General features: G+C 41.0%; 1 protein-coding gene and 1 pseudogene across 1 annotated transcript in view; one reads left to right on the top strand and one right to left on the bottom strand.

The window, feature by feature from the left end:
* NUMA1 (nuclear mitotic apparatus protein 1) overlaps nt 1–19,796 on the bottom strand; it is a 74,139-nt gene that overhangs the window by 41,506 nt on the left and 12,837 nt on the right. The window lies entirely within an intron of this gene.
* On the top strand, nt 3,515–5,277 carry LOC118899516 (annotated as a pseudogene).

The raw sequence follows: 19,796 nt of genomic DNA, 5'->3' as shown, positions 1-19,796 counted from the left end.
TACAAACATTAAAGGACAAAAACTCCTCTGAAGCAGCAAGCACAGAAGGAGAGTCTTCTACTAGAAGAGATGTTGACATATCTCAAGGGTGAGAAGCCATGGAGAAAGAAGGCTGCAGGAAATGCCATTGGCTGGAAGGAAGGACTAATATTTCAGAACCCTGACCTGGAGCTTATTTACCAGGCCTCATTCTCCCTCTCCAGAGGGTAATGGCAAAGTAATGAGGCAGTGTTGGTAAGCCTGATCTTTCTGGGGAGAAAAGCAGAGCGTAAATCAAAACACAGAGACGATTCATTACGACATCCAAGAGGCTCTACTCAGTTCTCCCTCAAGAACGTCTTTCTACAAAACGCCTAAGAACCTGTTCACCCTTTTTCACCGTCACAGAGGAGCAAATCGCTCTGTCCCTAAAGGCAACATATCTAGCACAGCGTTTGCTCACAAACACAGAACTGATGATAAGAAAGGTAAAAGAAACTAAAGGAACAGTTTTAATGTAAAGATTTGCAACTCTTGGAGACAGTCTTGCTAATGATGGAAAACACACTAGGTTTGCTGTTGGAAGCCCCAGAGGTAAATTCTGTATCAGCCACAGACTGTATTTGTGGCTTTAAGCAAGGCACTTGCCCTACCTTGGGTCTCAGTAAAAGAAGGTGAGGGTCAGATCATATCTAAAGTATTTCCAAAAATTTCCCATGATTCTTTCTCCAGGACACCATTCTCAACAACAAAAATCTTGCAATAGGGCTTCCCTGGTGGCGCAGTGGTTAAGAATCCTCCTGCCAATTCAGGGGACACGGGTTCAAGCCCTGGTCCAGGAAGATCCAACATGCCACGGAGCAACTAAGCCCGTGCGCCACAACGACTGAGCCCGCGCCTTAGAGCCTACGAGCCACAACTACTGAAGCCCGTGTGCCACAACTACGGAAGTCCGCGCACCTAGAGCCCGTGCTCCGCAACAAGAGAAGCCACCGCAATGAGAAGCCCGCGCACTACAACAAAGAGTAGCCTCTGCTCACCGCAACTAGAGAAAGCCTGCGCACGGCAACGAAGACCCAACGTAGCCAAAAATAAATTAATTAATTAATTTAAAAAAAATCTTGCAATAAAATGAATTTCCTCAGAACGTGGTCAAAACCTCACCAGTTAGGGCCTCCTTCCCCCCAAAATTGCAAGTCCACTAGAAACAGGCACTTTGTCATCCCACTGGGTTCCACGCCCAAAGCGAGGCACATGTGGGTGTTTCATTAATCCTGATGAGAGGAGGAGGTCCTTGGAAACTGGAAGTACCAACTTTGCATGGGGTACAATGAAAAGTGACTGGAGCTATACTTAGCATTTAAAAGTTTCATAAATAAAAGTCACAGACAGGACTTCCCTGGTGGCGCAGTGGTTAAGAATCTGCCTGCCAATGCAGGGGACACGGGTTCGAGCCTTGGTCCGGGAAGATCCCACATGCCGTGGAGCAACTAAGCCCGTGAGCCACAACTACTGAGCCTGTGTGCCACAACTACTGAAGCCTGTGCCTAGAGCCTGTGTTCCGCAACAAGAGAAGCCACCGCAATGAGAAGGCCACGCACCACAACGAAGAGTAGTCCCCGCTCACGGCAACTAGAGAAAGCCCACGCACAGCAACGAAGACCCAACGCAGCCAAAAATAAATTTAAAAACAAATAAAATAAAAAATAATTTTAAAAAATAAAAGCCACAGTGAAAGTGCAATTTATAATTACATTTATCTAAACAGCCTAAAGAAAAGCAGCTTTCTATACCTGGTTAACAAATCACAGAATCTCAAGGATGAAAGAGACCTTAATGGTCTTCTAGTCCCCCCTTACATCCATGAGGGAATACACGTGACAACTTTGCTGAAGATTTCCTATCTTCTGCCTGAGACGGAAATATTTTTTTTTTAATTTATTTATTTTTTTGGCTGTGTTGGGTCTTCATTGCTGTGCGCGGGCTTCTCATTGCAGTGGCTTCTCTTGTTGTGGAGCACGGGCTCTAGGCACGCGGGCTTCAGTAGTTGTGGCATGCGGGCTCAGTAGTTTTGCGGCTCGTGGGCTCTAGAGGGCAGGCTCAGTAGTTGTGGCGCACAGGCTTAGTTGCTCCACGGTGGGATCTTCCTGGACCAAGGCTCGAACCCGTGTGTCCCCTGCATTGGCAGGAGGATTCTTAACCACTGCGCCACCAGGGAAGCCCGAGACAGAAATTTTACAACTTATTTGTATGCCTAAGCAAGGCCTGCCAATTTGAGACAACTTGTGCATTTCAGAACATAAGCTTGGAGAACAGGGACCCTGCCCAGGATCTGGTTTGTTTCAAATAGGCTTTAAGTAGCCACAAAACTCAGAAGACATCTCTCTCTTTTCCCTTCTCTCCCTCTCTCCCACTCTCTCTTTCTCTGTCTTCCTCTTCCTCTCTCTATCTTCCGTATCTCCACCTCCTACATAGCACTGAAACCTCTGTTTTTCTGGTTCAAATCCATTTCTTCTTCTACCACACCAGGATGACTTTCACCACTGATAGAAATGAACAAATACAAATATTAATAGGGGTTGGATTTCTGAATAGGATGCCAGATTGACTCAAGAACCAAACTTGTCAATATGTTACCAATAAGTAAAATAAATGGGACTAATGTCCAACATGGTCATGATAAAAAATAAAAAATTTTAAAAATTAAAAAACCCTAACATTTTAACAGAATTCAAGGATTTAAAGAAGGCTATGTCTCACATCTCAATTAGTCCCCCCTAAATTTAGAACACTAAAAGGCAAGCATGTTTATTACAATTTTATAACTAGGAACCTAAGCCTCAAAAAGAAGACAATACCTGCCTCAAGGTCAACCACCAAGGCTGCAGAACCAGAACTCAAGTCTAAATCCATGGCTCTCTCCAGCCTAACTCAGCTACATCCTGGACCTTTCTCATCAGCATAGCCTTTTTTTTTTTTTTTTTTTTGATCAAGCCATTTTATTGAGGGGCTTTGGGGGAGGGTCGAAAGGCTGGGAGGACAATGAGATCCAGCGTCCTTCTCCCAGCCAGGACCTTCGCTGCTTCACAGTCACTGAAAGAGCATAGCCTTTTATTCATACAAAGCACTTAGGAAATCCTTGTTCAAACTGTTTCTGCTATAGCTCCAGAAATGCGCAAGGCAGGAATCATCTTCTCCATCCCTAAAGATACTAAGTAACTTGAACTGCAGTCGACAAAATAACATCCCATGTCTCTGGCATCACTGAGAAGTACAAAATTCCTCACAAGCAGTTTTCCTAAAAACTTCCTCCCTTTAGGACCAAACCCTTTTTTAAAAAAACTATTTGCAATACAAAGTCTCCAAAATGCATAAAATATGTTACTCTTTACTTGTAGTTAATGAAATTTAATCAGGGACATTCAACTATAAACATGAAACAAACACCTATAAATACTGTGCTGGGGACTCAAAGATGAATTAGACAGGCTCAAGATCCTGTGTAGAAACAAACATACCTATAACTCACCTAAATATGAGCCCAAAGAACCTGGCCTTGGGTAGTGTTGAAAGGAAGGTGAGAGAACATTGGAAAGTCTAGTGGAGACCAGGAGTGACTTACTAAAGAGCACTGCGAGGCGCTGAAGGGTTCTGAGCAGGAGAATGGCATACTTGTATGTGCTTTGGGAAAAGATGAATCTGGCACGACATTGAGTCCAGAGGCAGAACACAGAGTTAGGCGGCAATCGTAGTGGCAGATATAAAACTGCTGTAAAGGGCAGTAGGAACTAAAAAGAAAGGTATATTTAAAAGGCATTGCGGAGGTAGACTCCAAGCTCTTCGGATATGGGAGTGTGGGAAAGGTGGGGAGCAGAAAAAACCTCTAGGATTCTTGCTTTGGTGAAAGACTTCAGAAGAGGAACACAGGAGGAGTTACTGTTTTACAGGAGCTGTGAGGGACTGATTAACTCAGGAGGGATGATGAGGAAAGCTTTACCAAGGAAGTAACATTTAAGCGGAGTACTTAAAGTATGAGTAGGATGAGTAGGGTTTCACCAAAAGTTAAAAAAAAAAAAAGCATTCTAGCAGGGAGAACAGCATGTGCAAAGACAGAGCTTATTACATTTGAGCAATGGCATGCAGTTTTAGGAAGGTGTAGCAGATGATGAGGCTAAGTAGTACTAAATTGTGAGGTACTTACATCACGCTAAGGAATTCAGATTTTATCCTGTAGGCGATGGGAAAGAACAAAGGTTTCTAAAGGGAAGAAGTAAAGGGGAGTAACATAGATCAGATCTATGTTCCAGTCTGTATGAAGTACAGGCTAGAATGGTGAGAAATAGGAGGAAGGCAATACAGCATAATGGCTAAGAGCATGGGGTCTGGAGTTAGACAGCCTCATTAAAATCCTGGCTCTAGAGCTTACTAGCTGTGCAAGCTTGGACTAGTTATTTAGATTCCCTGTGCTCCCAGGTTCCCCATCTGTAAAATGGGAATTAGAATAATACTTTCAGTTTTTTGGTCTGAGGCAACCCAGCACTGGAGCCTACCCGGCTTTTTGGTGGGGCTGGTGGCGGACTCTGGGAGGGCTCACGCTGGGGAGTGCTTCCCAGAACTTCTGCTGCCAGTGTCCTTGTCCTCATGGTGAGCCACAGCCACCCCCCGCCTCTGCAGGGGACCCTCCAATACTAGCAGGTCCTGTTGAAGTCCTGCAGTCAAATCCCGCTAGCCTTCGAGGTCTGATTCTCTGGGAATTCCTCCTCCCGTTGCCGGACCCCCAGGTTGGGAGGCCTGGCGTGGGGCTCGGAGTCTTCGCTCCAGTGGGTGGACTTCTGTGGTATAAGTGTTCTCCAGTTTCTCTTTGGTCAATAGCAGCTGTGGAAATTTACACCCCCCATGTGCTGGAGGCTGTCAATGGGACAGATGTTCAGTTAAAATGCACTTTCTCCAGCTTTGCCCCTGTGGGTGATGCTCTAACAGTGACCTGGAATTTCCGTCTCAAGATGGGGGGTCTAAGCAGTTTGTTTTCCACTACCGTGTGGATCCCTTCAGACCCATGAGTGGGCGTTTCAAGGACTGGGTGGTCTGGGATGGGAACCCTGAGCGGTATGATGTCTCCATCCTCCTCTGAAAGCTACAGTTTGATGACAATGGGACATACACCTGCCAGGTGAAGAACCCACCTGATGTTGATGGGCTGATAGGGGAGATCCAGCTCAGCGTCGTGCACACTGAAAAGAAGAAGAAAAGCTCAACCAAGAAAAAAAGGTTTCTGCTTATTTAGAAGACACAGACTAACATTATTAGATGGAAGCTGAAGATTTGCAAGAACAAAAACCCTGACATAAGTTGGAGTTAATGGAAGCTTTTCTTTGGCTTTTCCAGTTGTGACCTGTCTTCCAACCAGCTCTGCAGTATATAACCACCTAGACAAGCAGCGTTCCTCTGGAGCCAGCATAGGGCCCTTCTTGAGCAGATACCACCAGACTCACACACACACAGCCCTGTTACTAAGGTTTTATTTAATTTCAGGGTACAAATATTGTATTTTTTCCAAATGCTCATTAGCTTTTATATACTAGGAAGCTACATTTTTGCCCTTAAACGCTCCCTGTGGATTATGACTTGTATACACATATATTGCCATCAAATGGGATAAAAGTCAACTTGTCTATCATAACATTTCCTTTAATATATTAGTTTCCTTAGAGCAGCATTCTTGCTACTAAAGTTAACATGTTTACTGTTTCCTTCTGACACTCTCAAAAGGTGAGCTAATTCTCCCAACTGTTTTTGATTGATTAACAGAAAATTCTAAATTCAAACTGTTAAAGAACAGTTTGATTTTCATGGCTCTCCTTAAGTATGGGACACATCTTATTTTACTGAATTTCTTTCAGTACCCTAGATGGCAGGTTTTTGTTTTTGTTTGTTTTTGGTCAATTGATCCAAGGTTTACAGTAGTACAAGTCTAAACCACAGAGTAACTAGGGAAGGTTACATAAACCTTCCCTAGTAAACTAGGGAAGGTTGCTAATAGATTGACAAATGCCACCTCAAGATGAATTGCTTGTCACCTTTTTTCTGTGCTGTGACAAGCAATCAACAGCTCAGATCTTTCACGAGCAGTGAATGACTGTTCAGCTTACTATAGTTTTTCCCCCAATTCAATTATTTACAACAATAGAGCAAAATCTATGTTCATTTGTAGACTGGAATCATTAAGCAGTTAAATGGAAGGTTTCTGAAGGAGTATATTACAATTTAAAAATTTAGGGCTAGTGAAAAAAATCAACCCTAAATGATAATAATTTTGTATAGTGTTATACAAAGCTCTGAGAACTGGAAGAGATTATTTAAATTTTTTTCTTTTATTTATTTTTTAATTCAGTTGCTTATTTGGGGGGAGGATTTGGTGTGGGGGCAAAGAAATACCAAAACTAACAGAATGAAACCAACTTTATTATTTTTTTTCTCTTATACTAGTAGATAAAACAAACTTTATAAGTGGGTCATGGAAAGAAGAGTGCTTTTAAAAAAGTGTCTAGTCTCCCAGTGTCTTTCCAAACTTAAGCTACTGCAGCACTTACTTGGAGAAGAGAAAACATCTAAACGTTTAGGAACCTCTCCCCCTACCCCCTGCCCCCCCCCCATGTTTACAGCTTGATATTTTCAGTTTTCACCAACTAGGCTGAAGATGCTATTTCTTTTAATAAACTGGAATTTCCAAATAGTTTATCTGTATTTAAAGATGATGAACTTTGATATTTTTTCCAATACTAAAAGAAAACCTGGTATAATTTACATATGGACCTTGATTCTGAAATGCATTCCATACCTGTCATTTTGCCTTTTATACTGTCTAAAAAAGTACAGTTTCAGTACCCAGTTTTGAAACTAAAAATTAGATTTAAAGTCTATATTACCTTTCACATTTTCTATTTTTCTCTATAATTCAACCTTTGAAAATATAGTAACTGGGTATTTCTTCAAACAGATGGCCTGGGTGATGTTCCATAAGTGTAAAGAGGTAGTTAAAAACTCATGGAAGGTGTTTCCAGCAAAACTTGTAGCTTTTGTGTCTTGGCTAAATATTCAAGGGTTAATATAGCCCTGCTGTTCAGTGTCTTTTACTTGAATAGAACTTTTGTATTGTAATTTATTTTTTATTGTGCTTTAAACACTATGTAAATAAACTTCAGTAATAAAGTATTACAATTATTAACAAAAAAAAAGAATAATACTTTCTCAAAGGGTTGATATAAGGAATTTACAAGATAGTATGTGTAAAGAAAGTGCTTAGCATAGTACCTGGTACAGAGATAAATGTAGCTACTATTAGAGGCTGAAAATTCATTAGTAAAAAGTTACTTCCTGGGGCTTCCCTGGTGGCGCAGTGGTTGAGAATCTGCCTGCCAATGCAGGGGACACGGGTTCGAGCCCTGGTCTGGGAAGATCCCACATGCCGCGGACCAACTGGGCCCGTGAGCCACAATTACTGAGCCTGCGCGTCTGGAGCCTGTGCTCCGCAAAAAGAGAGGCCGCGATAGTGAGAGGCCCATGCACCGCAATGAAGAGTGGCCCCCACTTGCCACAACTAGAGAAAGCCCTCGCACAGAAACGAAGACCCAACACAGCCATAAATAAATAAATAAATAAATTTTTTAAAAAAACAAACAAAAAAAACAATGTTGTGTTAGTTTCAAAAAAAAAAAAAGTTACTTCCTCGTGTGGTCTAGTGTTGTCCAGGCTCTTCTTCCTTCCTGAGGCTTTCTCTTCCTACCTATTCACCTGATTAATTCTAACTTATCCTTCATATCTTAGCTCAAATGTTACTTCACCATGTAAACTCTCCCTAACCATCTAGATTAGGTCAGGTTCCTACTATGCACAGCACCATACCCTTTCCTTCATAGCACTCATAGTCTCTAATTACATCTTTTTATATTTCATTAGTTTCTCTTTTTCCTATTACCATAAGTTCCATGAACTCACATACTGTGCGCTCACCACTGAATTCTTAGAACTGAAAAAACTCCTGGCACACAGAAGGTACCTGATAAGCATTTATTGAATGAATAAAAGGTTTCAAATTATGTCATTAAAGTGAACCCTCTTCAGATGCAATCTTTATACAGAAGGCTAGAAATAGAGATTTGGGTCACATTTGTAACAGTTGTGACTATAATCAGAAGCGGGTCTAGGTGGGATCCACACTGCCTCTTAGGCCTGTAAAGGGATGGTGTTGTATTCATTTGCTATTGAAATTGGTTAATCTTAGGCCAAAGCCTCTGCCTTACACAGCTCCAGGAGGCACCAGCCTTAAGAGAGGAAATGAGAGACTTTGGGAGAAATTCCAAATCTTTGGGGATTCCTTTTAGGTCCTCTATGTTATTTCCATTTTGGAGAATTTAACACAAACTAGTGACTACACCAATGTCAACAAAAAAAGGAGATAACACAGGTGGTTAAGAGAATGGATTTGAGGATCAGACAAACTTCTTCATTTTCTCTTCTTACTTGAGGTTCACATCATCTCCTGCTTGGGACTCTACCTCCCTCACCAAAAATGACTAGCAGCTCTGTATGGCTTTTCACCACTGACAGTGTTTTCCATCTACAAAATATTTCACGTGATATCACAACTGCTCTGTGAGGTAGACATTATTGTTTTCATTTTATCAAAAAGAAATGAAGTTCATAAAAGTACCTTACCTAAGGTCACACAACTAAAAAGCAACAGGACCACGATGCAACTCTGATCCTCTGGCTCCAAACCTGGAGCTCTTTCCAGCAGACTCACCCAAGACAATTATGAGCCATCCCGATGTATACTTTCACTGCATTTAAAAAGAAAACAGCACGGGGATAATGAATGGAAGGGCATAATGGGATGCTGCTAATGTTCTATTTCTTGATATAGCACTAGTTACACAGGTGTGTTCACTTTCTGTAAAGTCAGGAGCTATATACTTTATGAACTTTTCTGTTTGTATGTTATACTTTCAAAAGCAAATACCAGGCAAAATTATGATAGAAACTAATCAAAATTCAGAAGCATTAAGTTGGATGCCTCAGGGCTACATACATATTTATCTAACTTCTCAAGGAGCAGCTACATATAGGACACCTACCAGTTAAATAACCACAAAATCCTTGCACACTCAAATACCATATCCACCCACTGGGATTAGGAGAAAGGGAACCCCAGGAAGGGGCCAAGAGTATAGTTAATGAAAAAAAAAATTGGCACTGAAAAGTAGAACTATCCTATATCATCAATGATAAGATATTTCAATTTCAGAGATAATAAAAATGTGAAAAAATGGCCAATGCCAATTATAAAATGCATTCTAATTTTAGACTGTTAAAATGTAAAAACAACAACAACAAAAGACAGGCTTCCCTGGTGGTGCAGTGGTTAAGAATCTGCCTGCCAATGCAAGGGACACAGGTTTGAGCCCTGGCCAGGGAAGATCCCACAGGCCGCGGAGCAACTAAGCTCGTGCTCCACAACTACTGAGTCTGAGCTCTAGAGCCCGCGAGCCACAACTACTGAGCCCACGTGCCACAGCTACTGAAGCCCGTGCACCTAGAGCCTGTGCTCCGCAACAACAGAAGCCACGACAATGAGAAGCCCACGCACTGCAACAAAGAGTAGCCCCTGCTCACCGCAACTAGAGAAAGCCCGCGCACAGCAACAAAGACCCAACACGGCCAAAAATAAATAAATAAATAAATAAATTTCTTTATTTTAAAAAAAACAACAACAAAAGGCATTTAAAAATAAATGAAATGTAACGTTCTAAAATCTCAAGAGGTGGTTCAACTGTAGAACTGTAGAACCATAAACCTGTGGAACGTTAGGGCTAGGAAGGATCTTGGAGATCAATGTCTCCTGGTACAAGCTCTTCATTTTAGAGGCCCCTGTTTAACAGCTGTTAAATGATCTTATTAAATTAAAACTCACACATCAGAAAATTTAGAACTACAACTACAAAGTTGGTTCCCTTACTCCTGGGTTCTCTTTCCACTACCCAGATACCTCCCCTAAACCCAAGAGAAGATTTACATGATAACTCTATTTTTACTTTCATAATTCTTCATTTCATTAACTCACTAAAAAAAATTAAAGCACCTCTTAAAAATCAATTAAGATGAAAAACTGTTTAGGAAACTTCATTTTTTACTTAGACAAGTTTATCTTCCTTGTTCTCTAAAACCAATGAAGCAATAGAAAGTTAGATAAAAAACAAAATTAGTACTCTCTCAGCCTCCAAGTCCTCCCATAAGATATGTTAGCAGATTTTTCCAGGCCCCCAAAAACATAAGCACAAATATATTTTTATATTTAAGAGGATTTTTTTTATTGTTCTCTATTTTTTAAAAACTAGGCTTACATATTAACATTGCTCTGCAACTTATTTTTCTCACTTAATAATTGATCATGAACATCCCCCCCAAGGATCAGTAAATAAATTCTAACTCATACTTTAAAAAACTGTATAATAATGGTACATATAAAGGATATACCATAATGTGTTCACATATTTTCCTATTGATGGACATGGCTATTTCCAATGTCAGCATTTCAAACAGTGCTGTAATGAATATCCCTGTACATATTTCTTTTTAAATGAAACAAAAAAACTATTTCTACACACACGCTTTCCTTGTTGTCCCACGTTTTGACTGCTTCTTTTCCTATCATCATCCGTGCCTCGCTTGCTCACAGAATTCTTCTCAGGGCCCCGTGTGATAACGGAGAACAAAGCAATTTGGGGAATGTCAAGATGTGACATGTGATGGTTACTGTTGGTAAATTAGAATTGGCCTGTCTGGCTGCCTCTCCCAGCCACCTGCACACAGTGTGCCCGCCCACCCCCCTCGTACATGTGCTTCCTTCTTCTGGTCCTGGTCTTCAGCAGCCTTCCACTCACCTGACGGGGCAGAGCTGGCTCGGGGAATTAATCCTACTGTGTCACACTCCTGACCCTGAGAAGCGCAGACAAGCCCACCAGCAATCCAAACTAGTGGGAAGGAGAGAGAATACATTATCACTATGAAATAATATAATACAGAAGTACACAGAGTAAAATGCAAAACTCCCCATTCAACCAAACTTTAACCACACATTTTGCCAATGGCACTCCCCTCCTCAGAGGTACCACTGTTATAAGTTTTGCTGTATAACCTTTCAGACTTTTCCTAAGCATGCACACACACACATACATATATGTATATATACATGTATGTATAGAGATACACATAGATATGTATACATACATATACGTATGTATACACGTATGTGTGTAGATAGACAAAGAGTGTGTTGTGTGATTTGGTCTACCTACCTGTGTCATACTGTTATACTTGTTCTGCAACTTGACTTTTTCACTTAAAAATTTTGCCCTGTTTCTTATTAGTATATTATGGATTCCTCATACTTTTAAGAGCTCATGAAAAAATGCCACGGTAAGGTTGTGCCACTTTATTTTCTCATTTGCTATGTTTGAATATTTAGGTTGTTCACAGTGTTTTGTCAGGACCAAAGAATGCTACATCGATAATGCTGGTGAACCTGTTTTTACATACAAGCTAATATTTCTCTAGAGATGTACCAATAATTGAATTGATGAGTCTGTGCATGTTAAATGTTGACAGGTACTCCAAATTAGCATCCAAAAAGGTATACCAATTTATAGTTCCACCAACAGAGCATAAAATTCCCTTTTAGACACCCTTCCAACAATAGATGTTATTTTCTATTTTATCAATATAAAGGATAGAAAATAATATACTATTGGTTTAATTTACATTTTCCTGATTTCCAGAAAAGTTAAATATCCATATGTGTAACTAGTCATTCTTATTTTTAATGGAAAGTATTACCATTTTGAATTTAAACAAGAGAACTCAGAGAGGCTAAGGTGACATAGCTAGTAAGTAGCAGACATCAAAGCTAAATTTTTGAACAACTTCCCATCAAAGCTAGGCCTTCTGACTATCTAAAGTATCTTCCACTACCCAGAGGTCAACAAACTATGGCTTGAGGGCAAGCTGCCCCAACTCTGTCAATCAAGTTTTCCTGGAATACAGCCACGCCCATTCACTTACGTGTTGTCCATGGCTACTTCAGTTCACCAATGGCAAAGGTGAGTAGTTGCAACTACGCGGCCTGCAAGACGAAAAAGATTTATACCTGGGCCTAAACAAAACAATAACTCACATTTAACACCTAAAGAAAAGTTTCATAATGAGATTAACTGTTGTCCAATTGACTAGAGTGTGGCTATGTTAGACAGTGTGGCTCATTTTAAAATAAATTTATATGCAGTATAGGTCTGGTATATAATACTGAAGAAAAGAATCCAAAACACTCAAAAGAAGTCAAAAGACACTCCTCTACTTCTTGGTTGGGACACTACTCTAAAGAGTTTCCCATGTGCTATTCTTCATCTTCCTTGTCTCTTTAATGTCAACTAATGGGAAACAGATCCGGTTCCTACTGTCCTTCAGTGACTTGGACGAGCAACGTAGCTCCCACTCACACACAATGATAATATGAAAGCAAAGAAAGCCCCGCTATTTCTGCTGCTAAACACACCCCCCACCACCACATTATAGGGGTCTCTCCTTCCCTTTTGCTTATAGAGAGAAGATTCACCAGGAAGCAGCTAACATTTCCAGTATGTCTAGCCAACTGCTAAGAGCTAGGACCCTGATTTTTGTGGGAAAGGAAAGCCAATTCTCCCTCTCTAGATCCTACCCTTCTGAAGATTCTGGCCACAAAAGTGAGTCATTTCAACTGGGAACTTTAGGCCATTCAGTTCCTGTATGGCAGATGGGGAACGTGCCATCATTCCCATTTTATACATGGGGAATTGAGGGGAACTGGCCTTTCATTTCCAAAGGTCATTTTAGCAAATGCGACCTTCATACAGTGACAACCCCACCCACCCCACTTGCTCCTTCCATCCTCTCCCAAATGTTGATTTTATATAGTAATGGCAAAGAAGCTATCATAGTTTCCTGGAGAGATAAGTTAATCTAGGGTTTTGATTGAGAAGTTAATGATTAAAGAAGGAACAGTGCATTTTCTCATGTAAGTAAGCAGGCATTCTTTAAGTGGTTCTCTGGAAAGAAATTTGGCAATACATATCAAGAACCTAAAAAATGTCCATATTATGCTAACTGAAATAAACGTTATGCTAAGTGAAATAAACTAGACACAAAGGGACAAAAATTGTATGATCCCATTTATGAGGTACCTGGAATGGGCAAATTCATAGAGACCGAAAGTAGAATAGAGGCTACCAGGGACTGGGGGAGGAAGGAATGGGAGCTATTGTTCAATGGGTACAGAGATTCTGTTTGGGATGATAAAATGTCCTGAAAATGAACAGCAGTGATGACTGCACAACACCGTAAATATACCTAATGCCACTGAATTGCACACTTAATTGTGAATTTAAATTAAATTGTGAATTTAACACTTTAAAATGGTTAAAATGGTAAATTTTGTTATGTATATTTTACCAAAAAATTTTAAAATGAGACTGCTAAAAAAAACAAAGTTTGTGTTCTTTGATCAAATAATTCCATTCACAGAAATAAAAGTTTAGAAAATTATCTGAAATATAAACAAAGATATATATGTATTAATATAATTATTTATCATTATGAAAAATGAGAAAAACTAAGTAACAATAACTCAAGTAAATTATGATATATCCATATGATGAAGCCTTATGCAGTCATTAAAAATATTCTAAATAATTTTAATGACATGGGGAAATATTGAATTTTAAAAGCACGATATATAGTGTTAGTGTGGTATGACCGTTTATTTTTTAAACTACATATACAACTGTGTATGTGATACATACACACACACCTGCACAATTGTGAGTGTGAATATGCATGTTATATTTATAAGGAAATATATCAAATAATGTTTATTTGTGAGTTGTGGAATTATGGGTCATTCTTACTTCCTCCCTTAAAAACCTTATTTTTCATGTTTTCTAAACTGTACCATGAAGTACAATCAGGAAAAAAAAATTTAATTTCACATCATTTGACCCAGTAATTCACTTGTAGAGATGTATCATAAGAAAATAATGAAAAATACTGATCAAAACTTATGCATAATAATGCTCATGCAAAGATATACCAGAAATTACTAATAAATTACAAATTAATAAAAACTATTAATAAGTAATTGTTACCTCTGCAGAGTAGGATTAGGATAAAGGGTGACGTGCAAGGGACTTACTTATTATATATATTACTTTTATAATTTGTATCTAAGTATTAGAGTATTGTTTAAAATAGAAATATCGCGAGGGCTTCCCTGGTGGTGCAGTGGTTAAGAATCTACCTGCCAATGCAGGGGACACGGGTTCGAGCCTTGGTCCGGGAAGATCCCACATGCTGCGGAGCAACTAAGCCCGTGCGCCACAACTATTGAGCCTGTGCTCTAGAGCCCGCGAACCACAACTACTGAGCCCGCATGCCACGACTACTGAAGCCTGCGCGCCTAGAGCCTGTGCTCCTCAACAAGAGAAGTCGCCACAATGAGAAGCCCATGCACTGCAACGAAGAGTAGCCCCCGCTCGCCGCAACTAGAGAAAGCCCGTGCGCAGCAACAAAGACCCAATGCAGCCAAAGATAAATAAAATAAATAAATTTATTTAAAAAAAAGAAAAAAAAGAAATATCGCGAATTCCCTGGTGGTCCAGTGATTAGGACTCTGAGCTTTCACTGCAGGGGGCCCAGGTTCGATCAGTAGTCAGGGAACTAAGATGCCACAAGCCGAGAGGCACAACCAAAAAAAAAAAAAAAGGAATATTTGTAAAGAGCTTCAGCAACATTATAAACATATATGAATTTATATAATGAAAACAATGGGAAATGGGAAAAAAGCAGAAGACAAAATTGTAGGTAATATATGATCTGGACTATGCCACACAGAAACATGCATAGGTAGAAAACATTGAAAGTAAATACTAAAATGGAAATAAGTGATTTTCTCCAGATGGTGGGGTTATAGATGATTTTACTTTTCTTTATACTTTTCTGTATTTTTCATATTTCCTACAGTGAATATATACTATTTTCAATCAGTTCAAAAAAATGTTTTTGGTTTCCACTGTATATTCAAAAGGATTAGCAGTAGTAAGCAACCCACTAAACAAGACTGTAGGATGTATATGCCTAAGAAAATCTTCATCTTTGGGGAGTGGGGAAAGCTCAGTCTAAAGGGACACTGCTGACTATTTCCTGCCTTCTAGTGTTTGGAGGTGCTTTAGAAAATATAACTAAGGAATCAAGTACATAAACATTAGATGGCTGATAAACTTTATACTTTAAGAACCAAGACCACCACCTTCTCAACCCTGAAATCTAAGACCTTACACTTGAAAAACACTCCAAAACACTCAAGAGCTAACTCCATGAAGAATAAAATCCAAATCCCTTAGCATGACACTTAAAATGTTCTTTAAGATCCAACCATCAAACATCTTTTCCAGCCTCATCTCCAGCTCATTCCTCTAAAATATCTTCTATCTCAGGAACACTTTTCCCAGACATGCCAGGCATTTTCCACGCTCTGTGCCTTTGCCCATGCCGTGACCTCCTCTGTAATGCCCTTTCTAAAAAACGAAAAAAGTAAAAAACATTTTTTTAAAAAAGGGAATTCCCTGGTGGTCCAGTGGTTGGGACTCCGCGCTCTCACTGCCGAGGGCCCAGGTTTGAGCCCTGGTGGGCAAACTAGGATCCCACAAGCCACGTGGCACGGTCAAAAAAAAAAAAAAAAAAAAACCCAAAATGTCCTTTCTTCTGAACTTAAGGAATTCTAATTCACCCTTTACAACCTAGCTCAAATGCTTTCTCCCTTCAGAAGCTCTCCTCATTCCCCCCAATTCAGGAATAATTGTTGTTTCCTCTATATGCTCCATATTGCTTGTTCCTCTACACACTTTACTTCATTCCTCCTTGGGTCAACGTTAGCTGCATATGCATTTCACTTGACTAATAAGCTCCTGAAGAGCAGAAACCATCTTATTCACCTATCAGCTCCGTTCCAGCACAATGCTTGCACACCGCAGGTGCTAAATAATGCTGCCCAACTGAATGACAGCCAACTGGCCCTAATCTAGAGAATTCTTTCAGCGAGGCAGCCAGTGAAGCCAAACTGTCAAAGAGGACAATCCCTCTACTTTAAAGCCACATACCTAGCAAGAGTGACCAGCAGAAAATGTCATGGGCCTGCCACTTTAAGGGGACTGGCAAGCTGACTGTGTTTACACAATCCTAATTAAAACTAAAGGGCACTGAGGGAAAGAAGAGAAATAGGGAGATTAAGAGGTGTGGATTCTACAGATCACCTCTTCCTCTGTTTAGAGCCCAAATCTCCCAGCCTAGTACATAGCGAGCTCACCAAGCAGCCTATTCTCTCCTTGCTGTCACTGTAGGATCTAAGTATTGAAAAGCAACTGATTAGGTCTCTCCAGCAACTGGCTCTGCTCTTAGGCATTTAATTTCTATTGTGGTTACATGGGGCTTTTTCTCTAAATGAATCCCACACTGCTCCAATCATTAAGAGAATCCCTTTAAAGAGAGGCTTGAAATTAACAACAGCAGGGAACAAAGTCTCTAACCCTTCTAAATCACAATATCCACACTGTCCATTTTGATGAAATTCACCCCCACCTCCTTCAAACAATAGGTCCTACCAGGGAATGACTACCTCTCTCAAGACCAGCATGTCCTGTGATTGTTTTTCAGGAGAAAGCTCCCAGTGCCTGCTTCTCATTAAATAGCTGCTTCACGTTTGATCACTCAGCTGTGACTGCCAGTAGAGAGTATAGTCACTATAATTTAAGGACTAAAAAGGAATTCCACTCCTACCCCCCTAGTCTAATAGTCAAGCAGCTTAGAACAAACAGATGTTCCCTACCTCAAACTTCCTTTGGCCTACCTGTTTTCAGATCTAGGACTCTTAGTATCTAACTCTTTCAATGAAGAAAAATGAAGGAAACATGGCAGTGAGAAAGAGAATCACAAAGTGACTTAGTGACAGAACCTTTTGATTAGGATGCCTAACACCTTATTTTCTTGACTAGTTATCAACAAGACCACCATTTCCAGGAACAGAGTCCAGGATACTACAGACAGCCTAACTGAAATGCATTCAAGATAGCCCCTCTGCTTTGACCCCCCACCCATCCCCCACCCATCCCCACCCTTCCTCAAACTCAAACTGCTGACGAAAACAAATAAACAAACAACAGACAACAAACCAAGTAAGCTGATACATCATTTCTCCTACAGAAGACTGGAGCTACCAAATCATCTGCTTCAGCCACGCCACCTGGGAATCATCCTGATGGACTGTGGTGTGCTGGTGAGCAGTGGCTGCTGCAGCCTGAGGAACTTGTGGCTGTTGAGTCTTCTGGAGCCGGGACTGCAGTGGCTCCTCAGCTACAATGTCCCATAGCAACATGTTCCAACCCTTTTTGTCCCTCAGCACATTTGTGATTTGGGAGGACTACCACGAGAAAGGCTAATTTTCTCCACCCACTATCTTGTCACTTTGACCTAGAAGCAGGCATATGCACAGTGAGTATAAAGGAAGTGACACCCTTTTAAACAAACATTTCCAATCTTGTTGAATCAAGTGAAAACTGTAATCAAAATAGTCTCCTAAGATTTACAAAACACTCCTTTGGGAACTGCCTTTAAAGTCTACTCCATGTGAGACACACACAAAAATTAAATCTTATTATTTTACAGTCCCACCTCATTCTTCACCAAAAAAGATACTGCCTTGCTTGTCTTTGGCTCACAATATCTTCTAGCTGTTTCCAAAAACTGAATCTACCAAGCAAGAGTGAAGATTTGCTACCTCTGAGAATATTCAAAAGATTGGCTTAGGGCTTCCCCGGTGGCGCAGTGGTTGAGAATCCACCTGCCAATGCAGGGGGACACGGGTTTGATCCCTGGTCCGGGAAGATCCCACATGCTGCGGAGCAACTAAGCTTGTGTGCCACAACTACTGAGCCTGCACTCTAAAGCCCGCGAGCCATAAATACTGAGCCCACGTGCCACACTACTGAGCCTGTGCTCTAGAGCCCGTGAGCCACAACTACTGAGCCCGCGTGCCTAGAGCCCATGCTCCACAATGAGAGAAGCCACTGCAATGAGAAGCCCGTGCACCGCAACGAAGAGTAGCCCCCGCTCGCCGCAACTAGAGAAAGCCCGCGTGCAGCAACGAAGACCCAACGCAGCCAAAAATAAATAAATAAATAAATAAAATTAAAAAAAAAAAAAAAAGATTGGCTTAGAGGTCAAAAATGTTTTGAGCACTGGCAGCATCACCCGAATAAACGTAAAGGCTGAGAACACAATTACTCTGAGGGGGACAAACTTACAAATACTCTAATTGTCCCAAAATTACAATGAAGGGGACAAGGTATGGGCAATATATGTCACGTGTGTTAAAGACAAACTATTATACTAATTTACAGTCACACATATAATCATAAATTTTGGCTCTGGAAGAAATCTTCTAGATCATATAATCTAAACTGCTCATTTTTACATATAAGAAAACTATAGTCCACTGGGGTTAAGCAGTTTGTCCCTGGTCACACAGCTGGTTAGCAGTAATCAGGACTAGAAACCTAGTCACCCTGCCTCCCAGCATAAGCCACAAACATCCTAATCCATGCACCTCCCCCTTCCTATTCCTCACTGCTGTCTTTCAAAGGGGAGATAACTCAGGACACTAAAGCACAACAAGAATGGTTTTGAAACCCAGTTGCTGAGAAATGATAGCTTAAGACCAGGACTTCTCTGCAGTGGCTCCTATGAGTATGAGCCATCGTTTAGTGCCTGGTTCACAAGAGTTCTGGGTAATCTACCTCACAACAAGGGTCAGTGAAACCCCCTAGACTCTCCTCCCACAGCTAGAAGAACATGTTTATTAAACATCTCTGCCCACCTCCTGCAGTAACCTGTTTACTTCAAGTAATTGAAAGAAGGTTACTTAGAAGAACCTGGATCAAGGAAAAAGAAAGTAGTAGAGATCCTGTTCGAGAAAAAGCTGACCTATGAAAAAGCAGAGAAAGGGCAGGAACCATCTTGACTTATCTCCTGGTGAACAGCTTTCTCAGGTTCGGACAAAGTGATCCCTGGCAATCTGGCTTATAATTAGCCTCCACCCAAGGAAGGGCAAAAGGGACAGGAATGCTGTTCATTCCCCCATCCCGCTGCCGACTGTTGGTCAGCTCAGCCTCACATCATCCTGGGCAGCCCCAGCATTCTGTAGATCAGACAGCCACCGGAAGGGAAGCCACGCAGCCTAGTTCAACGGGGTGGGTCAGTGGCAGAGTCACTGGGGCAGAAAGTCTGGCCTCCTGTGGCAAGACAGCCAAACCACACCCCAACGTGGTCAGCACTGGGAAGGCTCTGCCGTACTAGGGCTCCAGTCTCTAAAGCAGGAAAGGTCCTTCCTCAGGAGGCTCCATACCACTCACATTTCCAAGTGTGTCCCTCCTGCTCAAAAACCTTCCATGGTTTTCTTCCTAAAGCACCATATCTAAATCCCTTGGCTTAACTTTCCAAGCCCTCCATTATATAGCCTCAAGTCATTTATTCAACCTTATTTCCCACTATTCCACACTGTACACTCTGAACTAATCAAGCGAGTCTTCCCATTTCTCTCTGCATGAGCCAAGCCCTTTCTCATTTCCATGCCTTCAGTTATCCAGCAGTGGTAAATTCAAGCCCCTTCAGGGGTTAGGCAG

This window comes from Balaenoptera musculus, chromosome 8 (assembly GCF_009873245.2).
Source record: "Balaenoptera musculus isolate JJ_BM4_2016_0621 chromosome 8, mBalMus1.pri.v3, whole genome shotgun sequence".
Lineage (NCBI taxonomy): Eukaryota > Metazoa > Chordata > Mammalia > Artiodactyla > Balaenopteridae > Balaenoptera > Balaenoptera musculus.
This window is presented reverse-complemented; position numbering and strand designations above follow the sequence as displayed.